Source organism: Chrysemys picta, chromosome 12, assembly GCF_011386835.1.
Source record: "Chrysemys picta bellii isolate R12L10 chromosome 12, ASM1138683v2, whole genome shotgun sequence".
Taxonomy (NCBI): domain Eukaryota; kingdom Metazoa; phylum Chordata; order Testudines; family Emydidae; genus Chrysemys; species Chrysemys picta.
The window spans coordinates 24,737,680-24,765,166 of record NC_088802.1 but is presented as its reverse complement, the minus strand read 5'-3'; the positions used below and the strand labels follow the sequence as shown (position 1 = coordinate 24,765,166).

At 52.0% G+C, this 27,487-nt stretch overlaps 1 pseudogene; it reads left to right on the top strand.

The window, feature by feature from the left end:
* Positions 1–1,983: 1,983 nt before the first annotated feature.
* LOC135974559 (olfactory receptor 6N1-like) lies at positions 1,984–3,017 on the top strand (annotated as a pseudogene).
* The last annotated feature ends 24,470 nt before the right edge of the window (positions 3,018–27,487 follow it).

Genomic DNA, 27,487 nt, shown 5'->3' with positions numbered 1-27,487 from the left:
AGCTTTGAAACTTTACTATGAAAAAGAAAAATGCTGCTTTTAATCATCTTAATTTAAATGAAACAAGCACAGAAACAGTTTCCTTACCTTGTCAAATCTTTTTTTTTAAACGTTCCCTTTATTTTTTTAGTAGTTTACATTTAACACAGTACTGTACTGTACTGGTTTTTAATTTTTTTTGTCTTTATTACTGCTTGATTGCGTAGTTCTGGTTACAAATGAGGTGTGTGGTTGACCAGTCAGTTCGTAACTCTGAGGTTCTACTGTACATTATAACAGCCCATCACCTTGGACAGGCATCTTCCAAAAATGTAAGCTGGTGTTTGTTCATGATCTAAAATATTTTCCACAAAGGATCGTTAAACTAAAAAATGATGTACAATGGGACTTGTATAATTGCAAGTCACTTGTATAATTGTAATTTGGAGACACAACATGAACCAAGTAGGAGAAAGGTTAAAGTGGGACCATATTAAAAAGCATGAAGGCAGAATACAAATATGAGGGAGCATTTATACTGGGTAAATCAAAGGGGAAGCCCCTTTTCCAAACGAAGGTCAAATTCACCGGTTCATCCCTTCAAGTCACTGCAGGTCTCTTCACTGAGAAAATCCAGTTTCTGCAGAAAGAGGAGAGACAAGAACCTCTGATGAGGATCCTGAGTCCTGGTAGCCAAGCCCTGAGAAACAAGAGCTCATCATGTCAAGCTTGGGCTGCTGTCCTGTGGTTTCAGGTGAGCACTGTCTTCCGGACTGCATTTCTATACCACCTTCCAAACAGGGGCATGAATGTGCTTTGTGAATATTAGAGGGACAAAGCAGGTGAGGTAATATCTTTTATTGGACCAACTCATGTTGGTGAATGAGAGAACCTTTCGAGCTACACAGAGCTTTTCTTCAGGTGAATATTAACAGTTTTAGCCTCACCTTCCCACAGCAGTGCCAGTCAGCATTCATAGCACCTTTTCAAAGAGATGGAGCATGAGATCTATGTCTTGTTACAGGTCCTCAGTTGGGGGTCTGCCCCACTGACAAAAATTGAGCTACCTTGATTTACACCAGCAGAGGATCTAGCTCAGTGTGCCCCAATAGGGTGGTGAGTGGTGACAGAGTCTTATTACCCCGGATCACGCATGCCTGATTCTTTCTAGACTCTGAGTTCAGGGATAGCATCTTTTCCCCCTTCCCCTCTTCCGCCCCAGTGCCTTTTTTGTTCCTGTATTATCATCTCACAACCATCACGGAGTGCGGAGGGTCACGCCCCAGTTAGGGTTGCACATTAGCCTGGTTCTGCTCCTTCCTAAGATCCACCCTCCAAAGAGCAGTATTTTATTACTGCTACATAGCCAACACCGGGAACCAGGAAAGGTATTGCCAGTCCCTCACCACATCACCATCACCACCAGAGGAACCAAGGGAGAATTTACTCCACTTCATAATTTATGGCATAAACTGATCTCTTGTGAGGGGGTGAAAATTGTTCTTTTTCCTACAGGGCACTGAAATGCTGAATATACCAGGATATATTGTTAGAATTAACGGAAATAAATCTAACAGAAGGTCGGTTCCTAAGAACTCTAGACCGTATTGAAAAATCTCAGTCCAAGATTTTAGTTGTTTGATTTTGACTCCTTTGACATAGCATGATTCTGGTCATTGCCAGAAATGAAATACGGCATTTAAGCATCATTGTTAAGCTCTAAGATGTCACTAAAGGGATATAATAATAGATAAAGAAATAGTCTGATCCATTATATCAGTACTCGGCTACCAGAGATATGGGCTGTCACAGTAGTGATTGCTCTGATCATGACAGAGGCTGGCCGACATGGATACAAATGTTCTGTTCTCAAATTGAGACTTCTGGCACTTTGCTCTGAACTCTACATTTAGGTTTAAAATTTCAGCCTGTAATCTGGACAGGAAGGGGAGTTTCTGAATACTTATGGAATTAATTAATGAAACTTGACAAACTTTTAACTCTATGTTCTTCCAATTCAATTGCACAGTGTGTTTTATTGTTCCTGGACTCAAACCATGGCAGACAGAGACTGGGAAAACCAAACAGCCATCACAGAATTCATCATTCTGGGATTCGGGGATCTCCCTGACTTGCAAATTCTTCTCTTCCTGATGTTCCAAGTGATCTACATGGCAATCTACGTGGCCGGGAACACCCTCATGGTGGTGCTCATTGTGGCTGACCAGCACCTTCACACCCCCATGTACTTCTTCCTGGGCAACTTGTCCTGTCTGGAGACCTGCTACACCTCAACCATCCTGCCCAGGTTGCTGGCCAGTCTCCTGACTGGGGACAAAACCATCTCAGTCAGTGGCTGCATCATACAATTGTATTTCTTTGGTTCTCTGGCATCTACAGAATGCTATCTCCTAGCAGCAATGTCTTATGATCGGTATTTAGCGATATGTAAACCGCTGCACTATTCAACTCTTATGAATATCAGGTTTTGCCTCCAGTTGGCTGCTGGGTCATGGTTAATTGGTTGTTTGGCTACTGCCATCTTTGTCTTATTCCTATCACAGTTAATATTCTGTGGCCCGAATGAAATTGACCATTTCTATTGTGATGTCATCCCATTGGTGGAACTCTCCTGCAGTGACACCCACCAGGTCATATTGCTGGATTTCATATTAGTCTCTGTATTCACCCTGTCTCCATTCCTACTAACCCTGACATCCTACGTGTGTATCATCGCAACCATCCTGAGAATCCCTTCCACCACCGGGAGGCAAAAAGCCTTTTCCACCTGCTCCTCTCACCTCATTCTGTTGACAATTTTCTATGGATCCATAATGATTGTGTACCTGCTACCAAAATATGATACGCTGAGAGACCTGAACAAAGTGGTCTCTCTTTGCTACACGGTCCTGACTCCCCTGGTAAATCCCCTCATCTACAGCCTGAGAAACAGAGAGGTCAAGGAAGCCTTGTGCAAAGCAGTCAATAAATATGTGGTTTTCAACAAAGTGTGCAGAGACTCCTCGAGAATAACTTAGCCTGAGGTTTTCAAAGCTGCCTGAGTGATTTCAGCCATCAGCCCCCATTAAAATTAAGTTGAAAACTCCCATTGGAAATCTCAGCAGTAATGTGAAAAAGAAATGGAGATGATCTGCGTGGAGTTACTGAGACAGTCTTTATGGTCCCCCGCTGTGTCCATGGAACACACCTTCCAGGAAAGTGAGGATGTAGACAGCTCTGCCACTCTCTCATGTTCAGCACTGATACACACAGTATAATGGTATTTTTCCCCAGGGTGTTGGCTAAAAGTTCACCCTCTGGGAGGAGTGTGTACAGCCTCTGAAACTGCACAGAGCTGACATTGTGTAAGGCACAAAATCCACTAATGATGAAAGTAAATCCCTGGATATATTCCCTGTTCATTGTTTCTCTATGTAAGATAATAAAGTCTTGTAATCAAATTCAGACGATCTAATACAAACAAAACACAATGGGTGACATCATCATATTTGTTGCTACAGATCGTTTCTTATGCCCCTAAGGATATAACACAGAATCCAGCCAGAGCTCAGTTCACTGTTCTCCATCTAAGTAGAAGGACCAGGGAGGGAGATGGCCATAACCGTGGTACCATCATGGAATTTTTAACTGGGCACCAGGTGGAGTGGAGACCAATTTTGTTTGGACAATAAAAATAGTAACTCCTGGTGCAGCATATGTGGGGATGTAAGCCTGGGAAATCTGCCACCCCTGAAATTGTGCTTCTTCCCATCATAGCCCTCTGCAAACTGCTGTCAGTCGGCGTGCTTGCCTCCTCTCTCCGTATGTTGTCCCAGCCCTGTGCAGACATTTGGTTCAGCAGACCTTGATAGTACTACCCAGGAAGAAAGACCACAGGCATGGTTTGGTGACAAAGGCACTCAGCCAAGTTTATTGCCCTCAAGGCACAGTTCTAGCATCCTGGTTCTGTGGTTACAGATACACTAACACACGAGTGCCCAGGAACAGCTCAGTCAGCAGCGGGAATTTCTGCTGTCCCATGGTCCGCACAAAGGGTTAAATTGAGGTACCCCGACATTTATAGACTGAGACAAAGAACTTACGTCCCACCTCACGTGTTATTCTATCTGCTTGTTACCTCCCCTTGTACCTTGCTCCAGGTGTTTCGGGCAAAACATCCCTCCCTATTCGTCACTTCTGTCAAACCTTCTTATCTGGTGTTAGGTCAGGATGTGCCTGGGCTAATCTCCTGCAGTCTGTTGCTTCTTAGGAGTGCTTGTGTGTTAGCAACGCTAGCAATACCGTTGCCTAGGACATATATCAGACAGTGAACTTGTCAGCATCTGCTGTAATACATGGCCTACTTTGGTTCATGGCGTTGCTGGACTTTGCTGACTATGGTTCAGGCCTCAGGTCTTACACCAGGCCCAGTGTCCCAAGCTCTCTCTCTCACCTACACAAACCAGCCACCTCCATTGCACTCACACAGCCCGGATGCAATCCGCTAGACCCAGCAGTGACCCCTGGACATGTCACCAGGAACAGCTTCATAGCTCTTATCTTGGCTACGCCCGGCTATGACCAGCTCCAGCAAAGCAATAGCTCCAGGCTCACTGGGCCCTTGGAGGTGGGGAGGTTGGGCAACAAAGAGGTAGACTCACAAGCCAGGGGCACAGGGACTGTCCAGACCCAAGGATAGGTTAATGGAGGATAGGTCCATCAATGGCTATTAACCAGGATGGGCAGGGATAGTGTCCCTAGCCTGTGGCACTGGCCACTGTCACAAGACAGCATACTGGGCTAGATGGACCATTGGTCTGACCCAGAATGACTGTTCTTATGACCTAGCTGGGGGTTTTGCCAGGGTAACTGAGGCTTTCCTAGAGTCAGGTCTGTCAAACAGTCATCAGGAGGTTTTTTTATGGATATAAAAAACTGGTTCAAATTTTGTCTCCACTCCGCCTGGTGCCCAGTTAAAAACTCCATAATGTGACTATGGTTATAGCCACTTCCGTCCCTGGTCCTTCCACTTAAATAGACAACACTGACCCGATGAACATCAGCCAAAGCGGAAGGGCAAGAAAGGAGACTTTATGTTGCCAAATGACCAACAGAGGGAAGTGGAAAGAGAGGTGAAGCTGTATAATGCTGTATAAGTGTTGAGCTGAGAGCACTGAAGAGAAGAGGAAGTCTATGCTGCGTATTGAACTGTGGATAGTAGCAGATGTTATGGAGTGAGTTATGGGCTGTTAGTTATATTAAATAATGGCTACCAGGTGATATGAGAGTCAAGAATGGGTAAGAGGCAGCTATAGCAAGAAGAATCCATAGAGGAGAGGAGAGCAACAGGCTGTCATGTGGGGAAATCGACACTAGATGGCACCAGAGTAGGGGAAATGAGGGGAGTGGGGGTCTAGTGACCAAGAGTTCAGTAGCCAATACAATAATGGGAAAAAGAACAGGAATACTTGTGGCACCTTAGAGACTAACAAATTTATTAGAGCATAAGCTTTCGTGGACTACAGCCCACTTCTTCGGATGCAGTGGGCTGTAGTCCATGAAAGCTTATACTCTAATAAATTTGTTAGTCTCTAAGGTGCCACAAGTACTCCTGTTCTTTTTGCGGATACAGACTAACACGGCTGTTACTCTGAAATAATGGGAAAGTTATACTGTAAAATGGCCATTAGGTGGCAGCATGTTGTAAGAGTGAGATATGGGCAGCTACTTTAAAAAATGCCCATTAGATGGCAGCATATCTTGAATACCAATAAAGGGGCAGCACAAGTATATTATAACTGGCCATCACCTTGGACAGGCATCTCCCAAAAATGTAAGCTGGTGTTTGTCCATGACCTAAAATATTTTCCACAAAGGATCATTAGACTAAAACATGATGTACAATGGGACTTGTATAATTGCAAGTCACACTGGGCATTGTTAGCTACAAAGCTTTGGACATAGAAAATGAACAAGGTGGGAGAAAGGTTGAAGTGGGACTGTATTGAAAAGCATGAAGAAAGAATACATATATGAGAGAGCATTTACACTTATTAAATCGAAGGGGAAGCCCATTTTCCAAAGGTAGATCACATGCACCAGCTCATCCCTTCAGGTAACTGCAGGTCTCTTTAATAAGAAAGTCCCGTTTCTGCAGAATGATGAAAGACAAGAACCTCAGTGGAACCGGCGTCCTCTCTGCCAAACCCTGAAGAGCTCTGCGTAGTCAAAAACTTGTCTCTCAACAACAGAAGTTGGTCCAATAAAAGGTATTACCTCACCCATCTTGTCTCAAACCCTGAGAAATGACAGGTTTCAGAGTAGCAGCCGTGTTAATCTGTATCCGCAGAAGTGGGCTGTAGTCCACGAAAGCTTATGCTCTAATAAATTTGTTAGTCTCTAAGGTGCCACAAGTACTCCTGTTCTTCCTGAGAAATGAGTTCATCAACTCAAGTGTGAGCTGTCCTATGAATAGAGGTAAGCACCCAGTTCCAAACTGCTGCTGCTTTCAATTTATATATCACCTTCCAAAACGGGGTATTAAAGTGCTTGAGTAATTAAGCATTAGCAATTTAAGATTCGCTTTCTGTGAAGAATGTGGGAAGTGTCTGTATTCATTTTTATGATACATAGTTTGAGTCAGGATGCTGGGGAAAGATAAGTAGGACAAGTGGTAGAATCTGGAGATCCCGGAACTTAAGTCAGGGGTCAGAGTCAGTATCAGGGTCAAGAGTCAAGCTAAAGGTCAGAAGCGGGGACAGAATCAGGAATTAGGCTGAGGGTCAATACCAGGTATCGCGGTTGGTGCCATGTTTCCAAGGGTCAATCGGGAGTCAGAATCCAAGTCGGACCCAAGGTAAGTACTGGGAATCCAGGAAGAAAGCAGCAGGGCAGGCTTGGCAGATAGGTAGGGATCCGCGTTTTTGCCTGGACACATTTTGGGTTTTGTGACGTAGCAGACTCGCTTTCTGAGTCTAAAGCACGCCCTGTACTTCGTATCTTGTTCATGACTTAATCTCGCACCCTTCCCAGTATTCTTAAAGAATTGCAGAAAAGCTGACTTTATTGGTCCCCATTGTCCTTGTATTCTTGAAATATTTTGCAAAGGAAAATTGTTACTTTAAGGCCACTGATTTTCTAAGAACGTTAGTTAGATATACAGCTATTTTGAGTCCGAGTGAGGGCACACAGGAAGGTGTTCCCACTCTGTTCTTTCCTCTTTCAAACCGCTGAATGTATTTGTCAATAGTTTCCCTAATTATAGCAAATCAATATAATTGTGACATCTTGTCTATCATTTTTTTATTTATTTCATTATATAATTCTATGTCTCTCTCAACGCGGGGTGATTTTCTAGTGAGAGAGTATTTTCTTATAGCTATACATTTTGGTCTCTTTCAATCCTTTCTTTTCATTAAGATCCGTTATTCACTTCTGTATCTTACTTACATGGGGAATTTAACCGGTTAGCTTAGTGCTATCGTCACTATTACCTAGTACTTTGGCCCAAAAGGTTAAGACTGGGAGTTTCGATCTAAGAGTTAGCAGCAGCTGATGGAAATGCTTATATCTGTAGTACAGAGATAAAGTAATGAAGGCACCACCTGAAACGCAATGCGGGTGCGTGTATATAATCTAGTTCAGATTTGTATTCATTGCTGACCAAAAGGTCTGGCATCCAGGATCAATAACTGGTCTAATTCGTGCTCTGTATAGCATTACCACCATTTTCATATCCACTCCCCAGGATGTTCCAGAGGTGTTTGACTTTTGCACTTATCTAATATTTTCAGTATGGTCCCTCCAAGTGAGCTTGTTATCAAATGTCATACCTAAGAATTTATAAATTCAGTACATTTATCTGTTGGTCTTATAACTATAACTTTACATCTTTTTGGCTTTTCCTTGTTGTGAGGATCATTCCCTTAATTTTGTCTATGAGAATTTGATGCCCCACCTATTTCCCCATTCTGCACTTCTCTTAAATGCATCATCATTCTTTCGGTGGCACTTTCAAGGCTTCTGCTTTTGATCCAAATGGCACAATCAGCAAACAATATGATCCCTATTCCTATACTCGTCTCATCAGGTCAATCCTTTATCATGATTTTAAAGAGTGTTGGCGTAACTACAGTGCTCTGTGGAGTTTCACTTGCAATTGACTATACGTTGGAAAAAGCTTTCCCTAACTGGACTTGTTCAGTTCTTTTGCCTAAGAAATCCCTTATCCATCTGTACATTCTTCCTGTATTACCCATTGAGGCCACTTTATGAAGTAGTTCCTCTGTCCATAACACATCATAGACTTTTTTTTACGTCCAGGAAGATTAGTATCATGATTCTATGATTCTCATGCTCTTTTGTGCTTTTATCTCTACCCTGACAACGTGGTCAATCACACTCCTACCTTACTGAAGCCCACTTTGTGTTTCATCTATGAACCTACTTCTTTATAAGTGTGCTACTGATCTCTCCCTTACTATTCTTTCCATGGTTTTACCTAAGCCACACTAAAGTTTACATTTAAAATACCCACATCCTCCCTCCCATCCCATCTCTTCATCTCCTAATTATCCTTAATATTATTTTCTCCTCCCTAATTTGTATCCTCTGATATTCATCATTACTAACTTTTTGAAACATGGTAGCCAGAATTTCTGCTTTTCTTTGTTAGAGCTTATTACTCCATGCCCTGCAACTGGAAGGCTTGGTGTTATGTGACTCTTACTCTTTATTTCATTCATTTCCCTAGTTTGTGTATATGACTTTGAAGTATAGGTTTTTTATTTACTTTCCCGTGTTATGGTATTCAGCTCTCTCTTTTTGCGCTTTTTATAGCCCTTTGTGAAACTACCTTACTTTTTTATATTTCCTTATGTTCATTATTTAAAGATTTTTTTTTGCTATCTTATATGCTTATTCCTTTCCCTAATTACCATTTCATATTCCTTGTTCCACCATGGTATACATTTCCTATCTTTAGGCAGTGTTGGTGTCCTAGGAATATCAATATCTCAATCCTCAATATCTTCACAGATATATTACTTATTCACACATTCCTCACTTCTGTTTCCAAAGATTTTTCCAGTTTGTTTTTTTAAGATTCCAAGTGGGGATATTATCCTCATCTTCAGTATTTCCTGTTCCTTGAAATATAATTAATGTCAGGAAGTGGTCACTAGCCTTCCCCTCACCCCCACCCAGGTAAATTTAACAGCTTCATTCACTCTCTATTGTCCAAGATCCAGACATGAGACGCTTCCATCAGCATGGTAGGTGCTCCTTCATTTATTACTAAGTTATTCTCTTCAAAGATTTGCTCTAAACATTTTCCATGTTTTTCTTACTTCCCCACAATCTGTTGTGACTATTCAGATCACCACAGATAATGAATGGGCATGTGACACCTGCAATGAATCCTTTCAGGTCCATAGCCTCTAGTTTCCTGGATGGATTACAAACATTATAAAGTCCTAGAGATGCAGAATTGTTTTGTATTGGTATCTCAATAGCATTATACTCTGTATTTAGCTTTCTAATCTCTACTTCAAGGTAGTTCAGGTTCTCCTTAGTGAAGGGGTATGTACCCCCACCTTTATTTATAACATCAACCATTAATGCAATGATCTCTTTTCACCCCAATGTTACACATTACCTCCCAGGGCCGGCTTTAGGCCAAATCCACCAATTCCCCCGAATCGGGCCCCGCGCCTAAGAGGGCCCCGCACCCAGTGGCAGGGCCGCCCAGAGTGGGGGGCAAGTGGCAGAGAATCCCTTCCCTGGCTAGAGGCGCCTTTTTAATTTTTACTCACCCAGCGGTGCTCCAGGACTTTGGCGGCACTTTGGTGGCAAGTCCTTCAGTGCCGCCAAAGACCCGGAGCGAGTGAAGGAACCGCCACCAAAATCTAGGAGCGCCGCCCGGTGAGTACACGCCCCACGTGGGTTTTTTTTACGGGTTTTTTTTTTTTAGTCATCCCTGTGGGGGCCCTGTCAAAACTGTTCGAATCGGGCCCCACACTTCCTAAAGCCGACCCTGGGTGTGGGGCAGGGAGCTGGGACACTGCGCGGTGGGTCATTGTCTGGCCCAGGCCCTTCCTAGCCGGAAGGCCGAGGCCGAGGCATTTCCTTCAGGTCACCTAGGGTTACCATACGTCCGGATTTTCCCGGACATGTCCGGCTTTTTGGGCTCCAAATCCCCGTCCGGGGGGAAATCCCAAAAAGCCAGACATGTCCGGGAAAATCGGGACATGCGGGGCCCGCGGTCGGCGGTGCCGAGCCGGGGGCTCGGGGGACGGGCCGGCGGTGCGGTGCCGGGCCGGGCGCTCGGGGGCCAAGCCGGCGGAGTGGTGCCGGGCCGGGCCGGGGGCTCGGGGGCCGGGCCGGTGGAGCGGGGCCGGGCCGGGCCGGCGGAGCGGGGCCGGGCCGGGGGCTCGGGGGCCGGGCCGGCAGTGCGGGGCCGGGCCGAGCCAGGGGCTCGGGGGACGGGCCGGCGGTGCTGGGCGGGCCGGGGGTGCTCGGCCGGGGGCCGGGCCCGGGGCCGGCACCCCAGGGCCCGAGCCGACCCAGACTGGGCCGCGCCTCCTCCCCCCCATACCACCCTTACCTGCTTCAGGCTTCCCGCGAATCAAATGTTCGCGGGAAGCAGGGGAGGGGGCGGAGACTTTGGGGGAAGGGGCGGAGTTGGGGCGGGGGGCGGGGCGGGGGGCAGGGCCGGGGCCCCGGGGAGTGTCCTCCTTTTGGAGGCACAAAATATGGTAACCCTAGGTCACCTTCCGCTGCAGCTTGGCCACGGGCCCCCATAGCCACTAGCCCAGCCAGGGATCCCAAGTGGGGATTGTCACGGCTGGTTCCTCCCTGCCGCCAGCAGCTCTTCACTGCCAGGAAATTCCTGAAATCCTGTGTGCCCCTCCCCCACCCACCTCCTGGGGCTGTGAGTGCCTCCCCGGACAGCCCCTCCCCCGAGCTCTGAGTGCCCCTGGCCAGTCCCTCCCCTCAGCCCGCCCCCCCCACTTCCTGGGGCTCTGAGTGCCCTCAGCCAGTCCCCCTCCCACACCCCGGGGCTGAGTGACCTTGGCCAACCCCCGTCCCTTCAGGAGGAACTCCCAGTACCCACCCAGCCCCCACACCACAGGGTTCCCCTCCCTGCGGCTCTGTGGCCATACCCCCACCAGGGCCGGCTTTAGGCCAATTCAACCAATTCCCCTGAATCGGGCCCCGGGCCCAAGCCCCGGTACGGTGTACCGGCAAGAGCCAGTGCGCTGTACCAGGGTAGCCCAGCTTCCCCAGGGGGCAATTTAAAGGACCTAGGGCTCCCAGCAGGGGCCGGAGCCCCAGGCCCTTTAAATTGCTACCAGACCCCCACTGTTGGAGCCCTGGGGTAGGGCTGCGGGGCTCTGGGGGCTATTTAAAAAGTCCGGGACTCCTGCTGCCTCTACCGCCCCGGCCCTTTAAATAGCCGCTGGAGCCCCGCTGCTTCCCCATGGCTCCCGCGGCTATTTAAAGGGCCGGGGCGGTAGAAGCAGGGGAGCCCTGGGCCCTTTAAATAGCCCCCAGAGCCCTGGGATAGCGGGGGACTCGGGGGCTATTTAAAGGGCCGGGGCTCCAGCTGCCTCTGCTGCACCCCGTCCCCGCACCAGCCCCGCACCCCCTGCCCGCAGCCAGCCCCGTCTCCAGCCAGCCCTGCACCCCCTGTCCGCAGCGAGCCCCTGCTGCACCCCTGCCCTACCTCCAGCCCCGCCCCCCCTGTTCTGCCCGCACCAGCCCCACCCCCCTGCCCTGCCTGCAGCCAGCCCTGCACCCCCTGCTTACAGCCAGCCTCTGCCGCACCCCCTGCCCGGTCTCCAGGCAACCCCTGCCGCACCCCCCTGCGGCCCTGCCCAAAGCCAGCCAGCCCCACACACCCCTGTCTCCTGCCAGCCCCGCACCCCTTGCCCTGCCTGCAGCCAGACCCTACCTCCAGTGAGCCCCTGCCCTGCCTCCAGCCAGCCCCATGTCCACTGGTGCCCTGCAGTTCCCAGGGCAGTAACCCTGCACACCTGCTTCAATGAGGGGGGCAGGCAGCAGCTGGGACCCACACATGTGCACACCACTAGGGTGACCAGACAGCAAGTGTGAAAAATCGGGACAGGGGGTGGGGGATAATAGGATCCTATAAGAAAAAGACCCAAAAATCAGGACTGTCCCTATAAAATCAGGACATCTGGTCACCCTAGCACACCCCCAGGGAGTGGCGGAGACCCACACACGTGAAACGGAGCTCATTAATAACCGATCAACAGCATATATGATGCAATGTACATAATACATAATTTTATTATTTATATAGTTATGGAAAGTAAATAATACATGGAAGAAATGAAAGGCTTTTTTTTACATTTTTTTTTGTTAGTCATCCCTGCCGGGGCCCCGCCAAAAATGTTCGAATTGGGCCCCGCCCTTCCTAAAGCCAGCCCTGAGAGAACAGGAGGATTCACTCAGCAGGGGCTGCCGATCTGTCCCATTCACCAGGGCTGCCATCCTGCGGCCTCAGCATTAGTGGCTGGGGTGACTTGGTGAAAGGTCTCAACCTCCCCACATCCCACTTCACTGCTGCCAGAATCCCTCCTGCCCCCCCCCCCCGCTACAGTCCCCTCCCTACCCAACCTGGGTGGGGCTGTAGGAGAGGGGTCTGAGAACTTGAGCTGTGGATTGGAGGTGGAACAGCTGTCAGGGGCACTGAGGGGGAGGTGGCAGGAGCTCCCCGTACAAGGAGGGGGGTTGCCACTGGAGGTCACTAGGAAGGACAACAAGAGTCCAACCTGGGGGTCAGGAGGGGGAATCCATCCCTCAGAGGTGGGCAGGGGCTGGGTGGAAATGCTGCTGGTTCCAGGGGCCGTTAATCCCCCCTGATTCCTCGGAGGCGTCTGAGTCTCAGACAGGTTCTCGTTCCCTTGCAGCAGGAGGACGTCACGGCCAATGTGATGCGCCAGCTCCGTATCATGCGGCACTTGCGCCAGGTGCCCGAGGCGCTGCAGGGCCTGTGCCTCTGAGGCCACCAGCAACTCCCGCTCCCTGCTGCAGGTACTGCTCTGGCTCTCTGTAAATGGGGAGCTAGTGGAAGGAGAAATGGAGCCCCCTGGCACTCACAGAAAGCTTATTACAGAATGAGCCCGAACTGAGAGGCACCATATCCGCCCCCCTAAAGAGCCAGACTTCAGTGGTGATACAGCCCAGCTGGGGTAGCAACAGGATTGAGAACGAGGTAGGAAGTTCAGAGCAGCAAGGAAAGCCTGGAGGGGAACTTGAGAAGAGAGGTTGGAAAAGTGCAGCAAAGAGAAAGGTGCAGACCTAGCTGTTGGGTCCAGGGCCCTGAGCTGCTATCAATGTCAGGGTGGGACTGGGTTCCCCTACCGGCCCCAGAGGAGGCGGCGTACACGCACCTGGAGAGGGTTCCCAAGCCCAGCAAGGGGGCTACAGGCTGAGCAAGTGCCCCAGCGATGGCAGAAGGACTTCTGTCTGTGGAAAGACCTCTTTGGACTTTTAGTGTGAGGCAAGCTGGGCCCCAGAAGGGTGGACTAAAGGTGGTGACCTGGCCGGAGTTACCAGGCAGAGAAACTGCCGTGGTGCTGGAGCGATCATGGATGGGGGACGCTAGCCCAGCGAGAGGGCTGTGATGCCATGCCTGGCCGCCGGGGGCACCTAACGATGAGTAGATTCATTTATGATTGGCATAGTTGGCAGGATTGAGTTCCCCCTGTGATCCGTGAGGGAAGTCTTGGTTGCTGAAGGAATCATAGAATATCAGGGTTGGAAGGGACCTCCGGAGGTCATCTAGTCCAACCCCCTGCTGAAAGCAGGACCAATCCCCAGACAGTTTTTTGCCCTGATCCCTAAATGGCCCCCTCAGGATTGAGCTCACAACCCCGGGTTTAGCAGGCCAATGCTCAAACCACTGAGCTATCCCTCCCCCAAGCAGGTGTATCAAGGGACCAAGCTGGTTGCTGGATTTCCCACTTCAGTTCCAGGGACTGGCTAAGCAGCCAAAGCAGATCTAGGGGTTTCTCCAGCAGCTCCTAGAAGACCAAAAGACGCAGAAGGAAGTGCAGGTGGAGCTACAGACGCAGCAGCAGCAATACCTGTGAGAGATCCTGCAAAGGGAAATCAACCCAGGGTCTGCTATGCCCATGGACAAAAAGAGCAGAGAAGGAGAGCATGCCTGGGCTGTGCTGAGAAGGTTAGCCCAGGGAGAAGGGCATGAGAAAGTGTACAAGCGTGGCCTAATGCCAAGATGGGAGCAAGAGTTCTTTGTTTTGGGGGCAGAGAAGCAGGCCATATCAAAAGACACGGCCTGCTTAGGAAATTGCTGAGTGGCTGAACGAGGGGCCAGGGCCCTAAGAAGTTAGAAAGAAAGGAGAAGGTGTCCTCTGACACAAACCCCCATGAGGCAGGCAAGGTGGAGGTGGCTGGGGTGGCCATGGACCTTGCAGACCCTCCACCAACACACCCTGTCGAGTGCTGCAGGGAGATGAAGGACGAAATGATTGGCCCAGAGATGAAGCAGACTGGAGGAGAGACAAACACAAGGGTGGAGCAGTCCATGGTGGGTTCTCAGACCCTGACCGAAAAGGTTTTGGCATATGCAGCGGCAGTAGCAAAAAGGCAACAGAAGACGCTAAAGGCTTCAGAACAGGCTCTGCAAGCAGCTGTTCATGAGACTGAGTGGCTGCAGGAAGAGCGTCGGGATACTGCAGAAGAGAAGGTTTGCCCTGAGCGAGCTGGCAGTGGAGCTGCAGACACTGCGCACAGGCTGTACAAGCACGCAGCCGGTGACAGCGATGAGATGAGGAGGGATGAAGCTTGGAGAAGAATAGAACTTGCCCCCGCGTGGGCCAGGTTCTAAGGAGGAGGGTATATAACGGGGGGCTTGGCCTGTGGGCTATAAAGCCTGGAGCTAGGCCAAATGGATTACAGAGTGAGCTCCAGCTGAGGGGAATCCAGGGGAAAACCGCAACAAAGGTACAGGAGCAGGCCTAGCTGTTCAGTACAGGACCTTGGGGCAGAGCCTAGAATCCAGGGTAGGACTGGTTCTCCCACGGTCTCTAAGGAAGGGGATGTACAGGGCCATAGAAAGGGCTACCAAGGCCAGCAAGGGCAGGCCAAGCCAAAGTCAGGCTGAGGAAAAGCCCCCAAGGGACAGAGGATCTTGTTTCAGTTAAAGACATTTTTTGACTTTTCGTTTGGGATGAGCGTGACCCAGGAAGGAGTGGACTAAAAGATGGTCGCCTGGCCGAAGGGCTGAGTTCCCAGCCAAAAACCTGCTGGCGGGTGTGCTAGCCCAAGAAATCTGTGACCCCAGGCCTTGAAGGAAGGGGCACCTATCGGTGAGTGAACTCTGTTACAAGCCTGCTTCCATTGTGGAAACAGCCTGGTATTGGAGAGTGGTGGGGATGGCCTGTGGGCGAGGATGGCTGGAGGGTCACACAGGAGGGGCAGCAGCGTCCAGTGAGGAGATCAGGGAATGGGTTGTTTGCAGTCCTGCCACTGAGCGGTAACGTGATCCTGGCCAGGTCACTCTCCCACCTGGTGCCTCACTTTCTCTATCTTTGAAATGGGGATCATCCCGACTCACATTAAGAAAGGGTTTGATCCTCTGTTCTTGCTTCCCAAATCCCTGCCCTCCTTGCCCCACACAGGCCTCTGCCCTGTTGCTCAAACTCCCATGCACATGTTAGTGCCTGTGTCACCCCCGCAACTGCAAGGTCTCATGTACAGTCTCCTGCCAGCAAACTGAAGCTGCCACTAGATCCAGAATAGGAATCGCAGTTCCTGTGCGCTGCCCTGAATGGAGTCTAAACCCTGGGCATGGGGAAGGCCAACGCTCACATCCAGGTAGATCATCAACCTATTGCTCTGTCCCAGGAGCAGGAAGGCCTCTGGTTCGTGCTCCCTTCGGTAGCTGGAGCTGCTGAGTTGGGAGTGTGGTGGGCAGAGATGGGAACAGGCCATAGGATGAATCAAGTGTCAGGGGGAGACTCCCTGTGTGTGGGAGATGATGTTGCCCCTCTGTGGGGAATCCCTTCCTTGCAGATGCTGGGCTTTGGGTGCTGGACTCTGCCAGGAAGCCCAGCTCCCATCCCTAGCAGCTTAGCTGTTCCCTACACTGCTGTGCACCAGGCCCTCTGCAGAGAGCTGCTTTGGGCAAGGACTACAGGGCCTGCTGTCATCCTGGCAGGTGTCACAACAGGTTCCATAATCCTGACCCCTGGTCTCCCTCCGCTGGCAGGCTCTGAGCAAGGCCTGCCCAGAGAACATGGATGACGAGCTCTCGATCCTGCTGACAGCACCTCCCAGCACAGACAAACTCCAGCACATCTTGGAGGTGAGCAGAATGGGGAGGTTTTACCTTAGCCCTGGGGACTCCTAGAAAGAAGAGACTGGAAAATCCATGTTTCTATTGGATCCTTCCGACTATGCATTTGTGATATAAACTCACTGGGTGACCTTGGGGTAACTCACTTCCCCCTTACGGCATCAGTCTTCTCCACTATCAAATCTACACTGGGGAAGGACAGAAGCCCCGACAATCACCTTCACCTCTGGGTGTCTGGTCCTGGGAGCCGAAACCAACTGGACTATGTGCCCCATCTCCTAAACTGCCCTGTCTTTCCCTCCTAGGGCCTTGTCCTTAGTGCTCAGCCTGGCCCCTTCCCAGCTTGTCCCTGACCTTTAAAGGACTCTCCAAGCCCCTCCCATGCCTGCTTCCCTTGGGGTCTCTCTCCTGGCTGAGCACAGGCTGCCCTTCTATCTCTCAGCAGGCCTGGGTCCTAGTCACAGGCTGCGTCTTGTCACGTGACCCCCACACTTATTCCCTTCACCCTAGGGAGCTGCATCACCTGGGCCAGGTGCAGTTGAGCTCCAACCCCTTTCCTGGCCATCTCAACCAGGGACAGGTTGAAACTGGTAACCTGTGGGTAACAGTAACTGGTTGCTCCCAAAGGTGCTGAAGACACAATGGAAGAGGAAATCCTTTGGCCTGGATTGAAATTATTCCGACTGAAAGTGAATGAGAGAAAATAGGTTCAGAGTTCTCTTCCTAGCAGCAGAAAATGTAGCGATTGATAGAGGTTCAGGTCAGAAAGGACCATTATGTGCATCTAGTCGCCCCTCCTGTATAACTCAGGGCCTAAAATGTGACCAAGTGGTTCCTTCAGCCAACCATAGCATGGGACTGAGCCAGAGCACGTCTTTTGGAACGACATCCACATGCAGGAGAGCCAGCTGGCTACCAGAAAATCTCTCTTCTGCAGTGACGTGGGGTTAAGGGACATGGCGGAAAAGACATGGCGGCTGTGACTAAACTTAGAGCAGGGTGGGAAACCGAGACACAGTTGGGACCTGTCTACACTACAGGTCTGTCGTGCATTTGTAAGCTGCTGACCCCCACATGTTGTTCAGAACCTATGGACAACACAGCTCCTAAAGTGTGTTTGTTCTGTGCTTATCCGGTATGTACCAGCAGGGCTGGACAGCCTTTCTCACTGTGCTGTGGGGAGCAGGTCCTGGGTACTAAGGGTCTGAAGAAGCTCTCAAGGACTAATTTTTTAAAATAATTGTTAGCAATGAATTCGGAGAAAACATACAATCACTGCGGATAAGTTTGGGGGGTGACAAAATACAGGCAGAGTGGTCATTCCTGATGGCGAGAGAGCAGTGATATACAGCGATATGGCTCATTCGGCCAGCTGGACCCATTTAAAGAAAACAAGTTTGAGCAGAGCCCAATGCAAGGTCCTATACGTAGCCACAAGGCACGCCGGCCACACCTCCAGAATGGGGATGTGTATCCAGGAAAGCAGTGACTCTGAAAAGGATTTAGGGGCCATAGTGGAGAAGCCACTCAACATGAGCTCCCAGTGTGATGCTGTGGTGAACAGGGCTAAAGCCATCATTAGACGAAGGAGCAGAGCCGTGAGTAGGATAGGGAGGTGACACAGCAGCAGTGAGACTGCTATTGGAATACTGCCTCCAGTGTTGGTGTCCTCCTTTGAAAAAGATGGTCCTAGAAATTGGAGCTGGGGCAGCAAAGAGCCACCAAATGTTCTGAGGGCTGGAGAAAAATGCCTTCTAGTGAGCTATTGAAAGAGCTCAACCTGTTTAGCTTATCAAAAGAAGATTGAAAGGTGACTTCACTGAAGTGTTGAAATGCCTTAATGGAGAGAAAATATTGGGTATTAAAGGGCTCTTTAATCGAGCAGAGAAAGGCAGAACTAGACCCAATGGCTGGAAGGTGAAAAGAGACAAATTCCTATGACAAATAAGGCACAAATATTCAACAGCGAGGATGATTGACCACAAGAAGAAGCTACCATGGAAAGTGGTGGATTCTCCATCTCTTGATGTCATTTAATAAAGACTAGATGCCTTTCTGGAATGTGTTTGCCCCAAAAGTAGCTATTGTGGTAGACAATGGCCTGTGATATGCAGGGGGTCAGATTAGATGCTCTAACGGTCTCTGCTGCCCATAAAGTCTACTCATTTCTGAGAAACCGAGTGTAGCATTGGGAGCAGCCTCTGCTTATTAAACAATCAGTTTGTCAGCACCTGCAGGACAATTTGGTTCTTAGGACTAGTGAGCATGGACTTGTCAAGAACAAATCATTCCAGACCAATCCTAGCTCCTTCTTTGGCAGGGTTAGGGGCCTAGTGGAGGTGGGTAAACAGTAGATGTGATCTATCTTGGTGTTTATAAGGCTTTTGACACAGTCCCATAGGACATTCTCACAAGCAAACAGATGCTGCTTAGCACTGTCAGTGCAGCTTTTGCTGGGGGATTCTCCCAGCACTTTCCAATAGTGGGAAAGTATGAAATCCCCATTTGACTGCTGGGGACAGAGCCTAGAGGGGGCAGCAACTTACCCCAAGTCCCACAGGTCAATAGGAAACCAGCAATGGAACCCAGGAGTCCTGACTCCCAGTTCCCTGCTCCAATCACTCCAGTGGAGCACACTCCCTCTCAAAGCAGGGGGACCGGACATGAGTGCCTGGTTGTAATTGCCAGCTGTGGGAGGGAGTGTGCAGCAGTGGTTAGTGAAGGGGCCTGGAAATAAGGACTGCTGGGTCTATTGGAGAGTGTCACTAGGAGCAGTGCATAAGATGAGGTGTCCTATCATGTTTACTCAGATCAGATTAGGACATAATAGAATGGCTGAAATAGTTTATTTTATTTGTATTGTATTATTTTGCAATTGTTAAGAGCAGCAACTACTTAGCTCAGACTGAAGCATCTTATCTAATTTTTGAGATCTAAGTGTCTCCTCTTTGAGTGCGATGAGGCAATTTAACACATTGTGACAAAGAATTTTCATTGCCACTTGTTATGATTTCAAGAAACAAACTGGTTTAGTTTGAATAGGATTTTCAGTCAGAAACGGTTTCAATGAAATTTTCCCACCATCTCGATTCCTGGGCTCTATCTCTGCCTTTCGGTGGGGAGGGGGGGGGGGGGGGTTGCTGTCTGTTAGAACAGGAGTCTGATTTGGATAGGGATAGAGACCTCTTCAATGTTTTTAATGAAGTAAATACAAATGGGAATTGTGTGATCATGGGAGACTTTAACAGATATAGACTGGAGGACAAGTGCTATTAATATAATAGGGCTCAGATTTTCCTAGATGTGATAGCTGATGGATTCCTTCACCAAGTAGTTGCTGAACCAACAAGAGGGGATGCCATTTTAGATTTGGTTTTGGTGAGTAGTGAGGATCTCTTAGAAGAAATGGTTGTAGGGGACAGCCTTGGTTTGAGCGATCATGAGCTAATTCAGTTTAAACTAAATGGAAGGGTAAACAAAAATAGATCTGTGACTAGGGTTTTTTTTTCAAAAGAGCTAACTTTAAAAAATTAAGGAAATTAATTAGGGAAGTGGATTGGACTGAAGGACTTGTGGAACAGATGGATCAGACTGAACAGGTTCCAAACCTCTCGGAGGCTCTTACCTTCTAAACAGGGACGTCTGTTTTCTAGTAAAATCAGGAAAAAGAAAGGAGAAAACTCAAAAGAGGTTCCTCCTGGCGCTCACGTACATGACCCCTAATACTCTCTCAGTCCTCAAAGAGAGACCTCGAGAAGGAGACTTGCTGAAGCAAAGCTACAGGGGACTCAGAGGTTTCCCTGGCCCTGAGCCCCTGTCCTGCCTGGCTGATGTCAGCATCTCTCTGTGAGGTCACCACCTCCCCAGCACCTTTGACCAATAGGCTGAGGTCCTGCAAAAGGCCTTTGTGATGTCACTGTCACACCCACCCCTCCCCTGCAGTGCTAATGTCCTGCCACAGGGCAGACACTTTGGAGGTTTGAGCTACTCCCTGTGGATCACCCCGCTCAATGAGTGTTCATTCTAGGAAGCAAGCCGGCTAGACAGTAAAACATCACAAGCTGCTCCCAATGCTACAGTCGGTTTCTCAGAAATGAGTAGACTTTATGGGCAGAAGAGACAGTTAGAGCATCTAATTTGACCCCCTGCATATCACAGGCCTTTCTGCACCATATGGGGCAGGCAGAGCTCTGCCTGGGCGCAGGGGGAATGGGATGGGGGTAGATCAAGGAAAGGGGGGAGGGGAATGGGTGTGAGGGAAAGAGCTCCTGTCCCAGATGAAGGAATTTGGGGGCAGAGGAAAGGACCCTGCTCCAGAGAGAGGGGAGAGGGTTTCTGTGAGTGCCAGGGGGCTCCATTTCCCCTTCCACTAGCTCCCCATTTACAGAGAGCCAGAGCAGTACCTGCAGCAGAGAGCGGGAGTTGCTGGTGGCCTCAGAGGCACAGGCCCTGCAGCTCCTCGGGCACCTGGCGCAAGTGCCGCATGATACGGAGCTGGCACATCACATTGGCCGTGACGTCCTCCTGCTGCAAGGGAACGAGAACCTGTCTGAGACTCAGACGCCTCCGAGGAATCAGGGGGGATTAACGGCCCCTGGAACCAGCAGCATTTCCACCCAGCCCCTGCCCACCTCTGAGGGATGGATTTCCCCTCCTGAACCCCAGGATGGAATCTTGTTGTCCTTCCTAGTGACCTCCAGTGGCAACCCCCCTCCTTGTACGGGGAGCTCCTGCCACGTCCCCCTCAGTGCCCCTGACAGCTGTTCCACCTCCAATCCACAGCTCAAGTTCTCAGACCCCTCTCCTCCACCCCCACCCAGGTTGGGTAGGGAGGGGACTGTAGCGGGGGGGGGCAGGAGGGATTCTGGCAGCAGTGAAGTGGGATGTGGGGAGGTTGAGACCTTTCCCCAAGTCACCCCAGCCACTAATGCTGAAGCCGCAGGATGGCAGCCCTGGTGAATGGGACGGATCGGCAGCCCCTGCTGACTAGGGTTACCATACGTCCCGTTTTTCCCGGACATGTCCTGCTTTTCGGCAATCAAACCCCCGTTCGGGGGGAATTGACGAAAAGCCAAACATGTCCGGGAAAATGCCGGCCGGGCACTTCCCCTCCCGCGGCTGCTCTGCTCCGCTCCTCCCCTCTCAGACTTTAAGAGCCGAGCTGCCCGAGCCAGCGCTACTGGCTTCGGGCAGCCCCCCCCTGCCTCCGGACCCCGAGCCGCCGGCCAGGCACTTCCCTTCCCGGGCTCCAGCTGAGCTGCTCCACTCCTCCCCTCTCAGACTTTAAGAGCCGAGCTGCCCGAGCCAGCGCTACCGGCTTCGGGCAGCCCCCTTGCCTCCAGACCCTGAGCCGCCGGCCAGGCACTTCTCCTCCCCGGCCTCCAGCTGCTCTGCTCCGGCGGCTCGGGGGAAGCGCCGGCCGGGGGCGCAGGGTTTGGGGGCTGCCTGGCAAACCGTGAAGCCGGTAGCGCTGGGGCAGCCCTTTCCCCATGGCTGGGAGTGGGAGGGAAGAGGGGGCGGAGTTAGGGCGGGGGGAAGGGGTGGATTTGGGCGGGGCTAGGGGAGGGGAAATGGGCGGGGCCAGGGCCCATGGAGGGTCCTCTTTTTTTATTTATTAGACATGGTAACCCTACGGCTGACTGAATCCTCCTGTTCTCTCCAGAACGGGTCCAGCCTTGCCAGCAGCAGGACAAGTGTCCCCTTCCCATGTGCCTCAGCCCTGCCTGGTCAGACGCCATCACCCGTCAGTCCTTGGCCTCCCAGGTTGCCAATGATGGGAGCAACTCTGAGTGGTGGCTCGGGTGACACAGACACCAGACCACTAGGAATTGGGTGCGGCCCTGTGGGACAGGAGAGTCTCGCAGAGGGCACTTGGGGGACTCTCCTGCCCTTCCCAAGAGCAATAGCACCCTGTCCTAAGAACATAAGTCTAGGATGAGGCAAAGCTTGTCATTAATTAGCCTGGCTAAAGAGCTGGGTGGAGCTGCTCCGAGGACAAGCTGGCTCGCTCCTGCTCATGGAGGTGAATTCATCTCCCTTCCCAGGAGCACCTGCTCTCCCTTTCATTCCCCACCAGGCAACTTGTGCCAGGCCAGCGAATGGCCACAGGATGGAAATGAGGCCTGGGCCCCGCCCCAATCTCCTGAGTCTAATGCAGCTGCTCACCTTGTCCCCCATCAGCTGCTGGGTTTCCCCCAGGAGGGAGTAGGTGACAGGGAGAGAGACACACACACGTTTGTCCTTCTGGTTGCAGGGCTTGTGTCCTTCCAATCCCATTGGTGGCTGCACAGTGGGCAGAGTCCTCGCTGCGTGCCCGGCCCAACAGAATTGCAGGGCGTGGTGTGGAACACAGAAAGAGATAGAGAGACTCATCCTCCAGCCGGGGTCAGTCTGAGAGAAATTGGCTGGGATCCCAGTCTCACTCTTCTAGCGGGTGCCATTTCCCAGCTGGGTTCCTTACCCCACTGGTGCAGCAGCAGCTGGTAGAGCCGGTAAACCCCCTCCCTGGCCTGCCGGCTGATGTCCTTGGCTGGGTCACTGACGGACAGAGCTAGCTGTGCCATGTGGTGACCCATCCTGGGGAATTCCGCTGAGTTCTAATGGACGGGAGAGGGAGAGGAGACTCCATCAGCATTTTCCTGTCAGCTCCCAGTTCCCCCCGGGCCAGGACTCTCCTTCCCCTCAGCCCCTCTGCAGGAGATGCTAGAGCCAGACCCTTAATTTCCTCTGCCCCCAAGGAAGCCTGGAGCACAGGGCTGTGGGCAGGGCCCTCCATGAGGACTTGCTTCCCCAGCTGCTCCAGGATGACAGGGAGGCATGAACCTGGAGCACAGTCCCCTTAAAAGCCCAGAGTCACCACTTAACTAGGACAAGAAGAACTTGACTCAAGCCAGGCTCACTCTCTGCTCTGACTCTGCCTCCCCAAGAGGAACACTCCTAACCCACAGCCCCTGCAGCAGCAGATCCTACAGCCCGTCGGAGCCAGATCACCTACGCCTGGAGTCAGGAAGCTGGGGTCAGAGGTCACTTATGTCAAACTCAGGGAGGGTGATGGTGAATCTGAGCAGGGCCGTGCTGCTCTTAACAGCCCTGGCTCTCTCTCGCGGCACCCTGGACACGATCCAGTAGTTAATGTGCTGTGGGGAAAGGAGGCAGATCAGGATCAATGGGCAGGTGCACGTATTGTGGAAATGAGACACAGACACACACCCATCCCCAGGGGGCTGAGACATTGTGCGCAGGGTGGAATATCTGATTCATTGATTGCAGAGCTTTGGAAGGGGATTGTTGCCTGCAGGACGATTCTTGAATCCTGCAGGTCACAACTTGTCATTGTCTCTCTAGACTGGAACAATGTTCAGTGTCGGGGCTGGTCCCATCCTCCCTGCACTCCTGATTCCTGAACAATCCCCTCAGAAATCTCAGGGCCCGTCGGAGAGACGGGCTGATTCTCTGGGGCCCTCCTGTTTCTCTAGGAAGGAGCCTGTGACTCTTCTCTGAGGACTCTCTTCTGGATCTCCCAGGAGGGGTTCAGACTCTCACTCCCCAAGCCAGCCAGGGGCCCTGTGGTTAGTGCTCAACACAACCAGGCAGAGCTCTGGCTTGAAGTCCCAGCTCCTTCCTCTGTCCTTTAAGGAGGAAGGGCCTGACACTGCATTGCACTGACTGCCCTGACCAAGGATGCCCACTGGGGGCTCAGCTAGGAGGACAGACTGGAAAATGGATCTAAGAGTGAAGGTAAAATTGCCCCCACCCCTCTCATCGGGCTAACCTCCAAGATGTACTGGAGCCTGTCGGTGTCTGGGGACTCTGCCAGCAGGTTCCCCAGCATGGCGTCCAGGAGGTCTGGCAGGACCCTAGGCAGATCCTGAAAGCAAGGGAGAGCCATGGGTCAGAGTTAGGGAAACTGGGGCTACACCTGCCACAGGATGGGAAGTGGGGTCTCTGGGAAGCACTGGTGAGACCCCCAAACACATATCCTGGCCTCTCTCATTCACATCCCACTGCAGGCAATTAGCAAGGATTCATGGCAGGATGACAGCTGGCTCTTCAATCCATGACTTTAGCTGATCTACCTGCACTTGGGTGGTGTCCTTCTCCATGCCCAGGGTGAAGACGGCGTGCAGGGCAGCTCGGAGGAGGTGGGTCTCCAGCTCTGGCTCCAGGGCAGGTGTCATGGTGATGGCAAGAGAGAGGAGCTGGCATTAGACTGTGCAGTGCGGGGATGGGACTGGCACCAAAATGCAGGTGAAACTGCAGGGAAATAGGCACAGGCTGGTGAGAATGGAAACTGAGGCACCGAGCCAGGGAATTACAAGGCCAAGGTTTCTCAGACAGACAGTGGCAGGGCAGGAATAGCACCTGTTCCCTGGACCCTGCTGCCCCTCCTGTATCTGATCCTGGGTGTGAGCCTCTCCCCAAAGCCGTTGCAATGTTACTGGAGTGAAAAGAACAGCCCAGCCAGGAGAGAGTGAACCTTCCCCCCACCTCTGCCAGAGGAGCCACCCTTGGGCGGTGACCTGGGAGTGGGAGGGGCAGTGACTCCCAGCCCTGGGCCTGAGCAGCACTGGGGTTAGGGGAACCGGGCCGGAGGGTCTCGGTACCTGAGGTTGCCCACAGCAATCAGGGAGTTAGCGAGGACGGCGCCGGGTGGAGAGTTATCAGGCAGCTCCTCAATGAGCTCCTGTGAGACGCAACAGAGACAAAGGAGCGTGTGAGATTCGGGCCACACTGACACTTCTCAGTGAGGAGATTACACAGCCAGGGCCCCACACAGCCAGCAGGATCCCCCCACCTACCTCCCGCTCCTCCGATTCCTGCCCAATAGTGACCACTCTCCGAATTTCTCCCGTCTCTTCTCCCCAGTCTTCAGCCCCAGCAATCCCTGCCCTCTGCTGCCCCTCCAGCACCAACAATCCCCCATCCATTGGCCTGGGGAGACCCCTGCCCCTCCCATGTCTCTGTCTTTCCTCCAGCTGCTGGGCACCGTGTCTCGCTCACCACAATCCTCTCCGCCACAGCCGCCTTGCAGCAGTGCGGCTCCACTGTGTCCTGCCCTCTCTGCTGTGCAGCGAGACGCGGGGTGGATGGCGTGCAGGAACACGAACTGCTGGGCCTCCTCCTGCACCCACCAGGAGTGGGGTTAGGGGAGAGAGAGCCAGTTAGCCAGGGACCTCCCTGCCCCCACACAGCAGCTGCAGGACTCAGGCCTGAATGGGGGATAGTGGGGACCCGCCCATTGTCCAAATCACCCACCACTCCACCACAAGCAGGGTCAGGAACTGGGACAGTGCCTGTGGGGGGAGGAGACCCAGCTGGTGTGTGACAGACACCCCCACCTCTGGGGTCCCAGATCATGGAGGAGAAAGGTCCCCATTAGGGCTGGTGGATCATCAGGGACAAGACCCTCTGCAGGGGGTCAGGTGCTGGGAAGGGGCAGGACAGTCTCGGTTCCAGCACAGCTGGGGTACGTTTGTACCTTTTCTCCGCCTTGGAGCTGCTCTCGGCTGTTATTGAGAGCAGCCTCCTCTGTGGCCACGTCCACCCATTCCTCCTCCTCGTCCCGAGTCCCTGGCAGTCCCTGCACCAGGGAGAGAAGGGGACAGGGTGATGCCTGCTGCCATTTGGGTGAAGGACAGGGGCACGGTGGGGCAATGTGTCCCCTTCCCACCTCCGGGACCCAGGGCAGATCGGGCCCCACACTCCCCCCTCTCAGTGATGCCTTCAGCCCCCAACTCCTTCAGGAGCCCATAGCAAAGAGACCCCCCCACGCTGTGCTGGACTCCCTGGGAGGTGCCTCCCCCCAACTGGAGCACCAAGGACCAAAGTGGCAGCATCTAGTGTCAGTGGGGTTCATGTGGCTCAAGCCAGACCCCTGGGCTGGGGACCCGCCCCCATAGCACTGATCGAGGGCCTGGGCCCAGGGTGTTCACAGCCCAGCCCTCACCTCTCTCTGAGCCCAGCCTGACTCCTCACCTAGAACAAAGCAGCGGCGCCCATCGGCCTCGCTGCTGCCCGAGTCCCAGGCACTGGTGCTGTCCCATGGGGAGCGGGCCGAGCTGCTGGTGGTGGGACAGGGATCCTCCACCTCCTGCCCTGGGGAGGCTGGCAGGTCCTCACTGACCGGGCAGGGCGATGCCTCCTGCTGGGAATCAGGACTGGGCTCCTGGGGCTGCTGCTGCCCACACAACATGCCCCAGAGTCACCCTGCCTGGCTCCCCTCCTGCGCTGGGTCCTGCCTGCCCAGCCGCAGCCTGGCCCAGCTCCATTTCGACCTGGCCTCTCCCACCTCGGCGCCTGCGCTGGGAGCGGGTTTTCTCCGCCAGAAGGCTGGGCACTTCCACCTCCTGGCCTGGCCGGGAGCTCCTTCCCCGCCAGTGGGGACGGAGGAGCCGCTCTGCTCCTGGGGAAGATGGCAGCTGCTTCCCTCAGGCTCTGGGGCCACCTGCAGAGCCTTCTTCTTGAACATCCTCAGGAGCCTGGCCATCCTGGAACCGAGCGGGGAGCGGGCGTGAGTCTGGGGTCAAGGCAGCCTCTCACTAACCAGCCTGTTTGGTCCCTCCCCATCCCTGCCCCAGCCAGAGCAGCTCCTCCTCCCCGCACAGGGGTGCATGTAATGGAATCTACATGCACTGGCAGGAGTTCATTGCATGATCTGCTTCCTGCTGTTTGGTTCTGGGCTGTTGGAGTACGGGCTTGCAACCATCTGTGCACACATATTATACTAATTGCATCTAGACCACATCTCCCTAGTTTGTTTGTGAGAATGTCCTTATTAACACCAAGATGGATCACATCTACTGTTTACCCACCTCCACTAGGCCCGTAACCCTGCCAAAGAAGGAACTAGGATTGGTTTGGAATGATTTGTTCTTGACAAGTCCATGCTCACTAGTCCTAAGAACCAAATTGTCCTGTAGGTGCTGACAAACTGATTGTTTACTAAGGAGTTCCAGTATCTTTCCAGGTATGTTAATGGATGGGAAGACGTACTTTTTCAGGGATCTCTGACGAGAACTGGGGCACAGCACTTAGTTTGTTGAGGCCATAAAATGGAGACAGGCACCTCTTCTCTCCTCCCAGCACCCCAGATACCTAAAAAGGTGGGACTCACATCCCTCAATGGGCTTTAAAAAAGACAATGGTTACAATGTGGCCCCG